We start from the raw sequence: 6,092 nt of genomic DNA on the forward strand, positions 1-6,092 counted from the left end.
GGCATAAACCACATTGTCCAGCTTGTTTCTTGGAGTCTTTTCTTTGGGATGAACCAGTTTTGTCTTAGAGTGTTACCGGGTTTGAAGTGTACGGGGATCTGGTGTTGGTTAAAGATCCTTGTAAGTTTTTTCGAAACTCCTGAAATGTATGGAATGACGACATTCCCCCTCCTGTTGTCCTCCCTCTTTGTGGGCCTCTTTTTGTTAGTTTTTTTAAAAAGCCCGTCTGGGATAACCACAGGTCTTGAGAGCTCTCCTAATGTGTCCCTGTTCTCTCATCTTACCTCTGTTGGTGGTGGGAATGGTGTCTGCCTGTGACTGTAGGGTTCTGATGACTCCTAATTTGTGCTCCAGTGCGTGGTGTGAGTGAAAACGGAGATACTGGTCGGTGTGAGTTGGTTTCCTGTACACCTCTATGTTGAGATGTCTGTCCTCTGTGATGTGAAGCACATAGTCCAGGAATGCAAGGCTGTTGTTTTTCACATCTTCTCTGGTGAACTTGATGTTCCTGTCCACCATGTTGATGTGGTCCATGAAGTTGTTGACCTCATGGAACTTGATTTTGACCCAAGTGTCGGAACCAGTGGCTGGGTGATGTTCCCACGTAGGAGTATAGAGCTAGGCTCTCCACTTCCTCCATGTAAAGATTTGACACTATGGGAGACACAGGAGAGCCCATAGCGCAGCCATGCTTCTGTCTGTAGAAAGACTCGTTGAACTGGAAGTACTGTAAGTGGTGGTGAGGCAGAAATCTAGAAGGGCACAAATGTGGTCAATGGTCAGGTTAGTTCTTACCGGCAGGGTGTGATCTTGTAGTAAGCACATCTTCACTGTTGCTACTGCTTCTGTGGTGGGGATGCATGTAAAAAGTGATGTGACGTCGTAGGAGACCATGGTCTCATCCGTGTCCGGTTTTAGGTCCCTTATCTTGTTGGTGAAGTCCTGTGAGCTGGCTATGTGGTGAGGTGTGTCCCCAACCAATGGTGAAAGGATGGATGCAAGGTGTTTGGCGATGTTATAAGTGACTGAATTGATGCTGTTGATGATGGGTCTGAGTGGAGCTCCTTCCTTGTGGATTTTCATGCTTCTCAGAAACTTCTTATTTACACAAAATCAAATCAAATAATACAACTGTAATAAACTAAAAGTTACCCAAAATGACTCTCAGAGGGAAAGAAACAACAAAAATAATATTTCACCAATACACTTATTTTGTGAGTATCACATCCACCATGACAAACAAAAATGGCTCCCGACATTTGTTACAAACAATTAAAAAAACTGTTTTTTTTCTTTTCTTTTTTTCTAAAAAACTTGTGTGGTGACTGGCATGTAGTATGTGCAAGGCATGTACATTTGTGGCATGTAAGGCACAGGTAAAATGAACTGTCTAGTCATGTGTGGTATGAAAGGCAGGGAGGCTGCGGTAATCTGTGAGGAGATGACCTTGGGTTTGTATTGAAGGCTGACCCAGTGACTCATATTTGAACATTGGCCTCGGTCTCCTCTCTCTGGCTGACCTCCTGACCTCTCTGTGTGTATCTTCTGCAGGCTTATTATAGGGGGAGAACTCTGTCTTCCCACCTGTACTTGTTCAGTATGGTCATTTTGTTCTTCCTCTTCCGACAGTTAGATAATTGACATCATGTTTTTCACTTATTTGTGATTCATCACCCACCAACTCCACTTCTCTTTCCTTGCTTTGTTTGTCTGCTGTTACAGTAGTGTTTTGTTTGTGCTCTCTCTCAGGTGAGTTTGTCTCATCCGTGCATGTATCGACTATTTCAGGTTATTCTTGTCCATCTGCTAAGTATGTGTCCATAGGTTTGGTTTCTCTCATTGGTAATGTATTTGAATGTTCTCTGTGGGAACCAACCATGGTTGGTTCCTTTGGAGTCTGAACAGGCACTGTTGTGGGAGAGAATGGTGGTGACATCGACATTCGCCCTCCCTCTGAGGCTGTTGATCTACCATGTTCAGTTTGATCATTTCCCATCCTGACTACAGGTGTTCTCAACCAATAACCTCCTGTCCCCTCATCCTCATCATCAGTGTCTGATATCCCATTATTGTCAGCAGATCTTGTCCTCTGGTGGGAATTCTTCAGTTTTCCAGGGGGTGTTAAGGCTTTGTCAGTAGCAAATTTCTGTGTATGGTTCTGTTTCTCGCATTTGGGTCTCCCTCAGAGTGAATGACATACACAGGATTGTCAGAGATCTGCTCTTTCACCACATAGATCTTCTTCTCCCAGTATGAGCGTAGTTTACCGGGTCCACCTCGCTCACTCATGTTCCGAACCAGTACTCAATCCCCTGGATTGACCAAGGACCACACCCTTGGCTTTTTGATCATAGTAGGACTTGTTCTTTGCACTTGATGACAATCTGGTTTTGTTTGCGATCTTGTATGCTTCTGTCATGCTTTTTGACCATTTTTCTACATACCCTGTGTGTGTCACTGGTGTGGTGTTTCCCAATAATCCAAACAAGAGATCCACAGGGAGACGAGGATGTTGCCCATACAGCAGGTAATGAGGTGAGTATCCAGTGGACTCATGGCGAGTGCAGTTATTTGCGTGTATCATCTGCTTTTCTTTGTCTGTCAGTGTTCGTAGCATTTGTAGCAGTGTGCCATGACATAATCCTCTATACATCTCTTCATGTACGGCCAACAGAAACGTTGTTTCTGTACCTACGTGTCCCATGTTGTCATGGAGGTGTTTTAGGGCAACTGACCGGTACTTGACAGGTAGGACTAATACAGGTAGTTTTCTTTCTGGTGTTTGGCAGTACAGGATGTAATTCTCTAAATGCAGTTGACTGCACTCACTAAGGAGCTTGCGAGTTAGCCCGCCCACTGATCTTCTGACTTCATTATTAAGAACATTATTGTTCTCTTTCATTCTTATTATTTCCCCTATTCCAGGGTCATCCCGCTGGGCTTTTGCCAGCTCTATGTGGCTTATTTCAGGCAAAAGTAGATGAGGCTGTGGCATTACATCAGCAGAGGAGGTGTGAAGTGCAGCAATCCAAGCCACATACTTTTTCTGGGCTGCTCTACCCCCTTCCCAGGTTGCATGCAGCACGTCCTGAGACGGGTCCTCAGTGCATGTGGCCACATAGTCGTCAATATCAAGTGGGATGCATGAGAGCGTATCGGCGTCGATTTTGTTTTTCCCAGGTCTGTATTTGATATTGAAGCGGAACTCTGACAGTGCTCCAACCCAGCGATGTCCAACTGCATTGAGTTTTGCGGTGCTCATGATGTAGGTGAGTGGGTTATTATCAGTGAAGATGGTAAAATGTGGAGCGTAGAAGAGATAGTCTCTGAACCTCTTACACACTGCACACTTAAGAGCCAGGAACTCGAGTGTTCCGCTGTGGAGTCTGTAGTTCTGTTCCGCCGGCGTCAGAGTTCGGGATCCATATCCGATCACTTGCATTTTTCCACCCTGCTGCTGATAGAGGATTGTGGTTCCTCGAAGTTGGAGTATGCAAGAACCGGAGGTTGATCAGCATACTGACTAGTCTTTCTAAGGTGCTTTGGTGATCAGCCTTCCACTCAATGGGTGTTTTGGATGGGAGTTGTGGACCCTTAGGCTTGCAATGTGGGAGGAGTTGGGGCATGGAGGACTTAACTTGGAGCAGCTCATACAATGGCTTCGTTATTCTCGCAAAGTCCTGTATGTAAGAGCAGTAGTAGCTCAGGAAGCCAAGGACCTGTTGGAATTCACCAATTGTTTGGGGAGGTTTGTTTTTCAGGAGCAACATCGTGTCAAAGTCTTTGGGGTCAACTCGAACTCCCTCGTCCGACACCAAGCGTCCAACATAGCGAACCTCCTTCTATAAAATCTCGCCCGTAGCTTCACCCCGTGATGCTTCAGTGCTTGAAGAACCCTGCGAATTACCTTCAAGTGGTCACTGAAGGATCTGGAGTAGCAAAGTAGGTCATCCAGGTATGGAATGCAGCACTCGTCTCTCAGGGAGCCTAACATCTCCTCCATGCTCCTCTGAAAAACTGGTGCATTAGAAAGTCCAAATGGGATTCTCACCCATTCATAAAGCCCCCAGGGGGTGATGAAGGCAGTGAAATGACGTGACTCTTCTGCTACAAACCCCTGGTGATAAGCTTTACCTTGGTCAAGTATGCTGAACACGGAATATCCACCCAGCGTGTCTGTCAAATCCTGTATTTGCGGCAGTGGATGTCTGTCAGGTACAGTTTTTTGTTTAGAAGACGATAATCTACACAGAGACGCAAGATGCCGTCTTTCTTGCGCACACATACTACTGGAGCAAAATAAGAATACCTGGATCTCACTATCCATCCCTTTACAAGAAGATCTTGAGTGTACCTCTTTAACAGTGGTTTGGGAATGGATGTGTAAGATCTGCACAGGAACATCGTCTTTGAGGTTGATCACCATTTGCAGATTTCGGATACAGCCAATGTCATTTCCATCTTTTGCGAAGGCGCTTGACTCCTCATGCAGCATCTTTCTAACAATCTCCTGCTGTCCTTCCTCCAGGTGGTCGAGGTTTACAGGTGGGTGCCATAGAAGTTGGACCTGAGCTGCTGGTCTGAGTCGTAGTGACCTCACTGACGACCGCTGCAGGCTGTGATTTGTCCAGGATATCTGCCTCCACAACATTTTCAACATGCTGCAGGATTCCTAGAGCTGCTTTACGTGGTATTGTGATGTCATAATTGGTGTTGTTACCAATTGGAATGATCGCATAGGGCTTTGTTGGATTCTGGATTTCCAACAAACCGGACCCTACATCCCACTGTACAGACGGCAGACTGTCTTCATCCGTTTCAAACAACACCAATCGGGTATTAGGCCATAAGGTGAACCCGATTAATGTTTCATCTCGCACCGACGTCTGGGAACTACACGATCTCAACTTCATAAAAACAAACGAGTTACGTCAAACTTACAGCAAAAAGTTTGTTGCAAAATATCCTGCCCGTTTGTTATTGATTTTATCGATGCATTTATCGATGCATTTTATAAAGAACTAGCGTCTTCAGGGTGCAATAAGATTTTGGCACAGACTTCAGAGGCGTCGTCCCATTGTCCCGCACGTCACCCGTTGAGATCCGGCTCGAAGGACTAAGATGTTGGTGCCGAAAAATACGTTATTCAGCAACCTGAAAAGAACCACACCTGACAATGTTGTGAGTTTTACTCGCTGCGAGGGGGAGCAGAGAGGCCAACAGCTTTGCAGAGTTGGCTCACCTAAGTCCCAAAGTGTATGAGGACTGCAGCTCCTTTTTTTGAGAAAGTTACATAAGTGCTAAGCAGTGTTTTTGCATTGTGTGCATTCTTTTGGGCAAAGATCGCACGCTTTACATAGATGATGAGGAGCAGACTGCATCCTTTGAAGAATACATTGTAAAACATTTCTTGAGTACGTGCAGAGCAGAGTCTTCATGTTTTTTATAAGCAGATTATGTTTTAACACACTTTGATAACTTGATGTTAACACTTCCGGCAACACGGCTGCCTCCATGGTTTTACTTAACGTTACCGATAGAGAGGAAGTCTCCCAAAAGTCTTCTAAAGTGGGCCAAATGGATTCTAAACAGTGCTTTATACATAATCACCTGCACGAAGAACAATGAGGCAAATAGACGATAAGGTGAACTTTTGTCGTGGTCCTCTGCCACCCCGGATTCGCTGATCGATCTCAAACGGTATTAACTAACAACTTTCATAAAGTACAAAGAAAAGACAAAAGTCGTTGCTGAATTCTGCCCATTCACAAGATCAGGCTCTTTTTATTAGCAGACCCTCACCCAAAATACACAGATGTTGCACGTCAGATTGACATCCTGTTTGTTATCATATTTGATAAACGATCTTATTGTTCTTTGTTTTCCACACTCACACTGGCTTCAACTCAAGACCTGTTTATTGTCACGTACACCTCCTGAGCTTCTGCCACAAGTTCAAGGCCTATCCTGTCGCATCAGATGTTTCACTACACATCCTGAGTTTAACTTAATTCCTGTTTCAGAGTGTCTGTGTATTTTATATTGCAGGATCCAAGCAGCATGCTTATGCTTCCACACAGATTACATATTTG

Source organism: Cynoglossus semilaevis, chromosome W, assembly GCF_000523025.1.
Source record: "Cynoglossus semilaevis isolate Cse_v1.0 chromosome W, Cse_v1.0, whole genome shotgun sequence".
NCBI lineage: Eukaryota > Metazoa > Chordata > Actinopteri > Pleuronectiformes > Cynoglossidae > Cynoglossus > Cynoglossus semilaevis.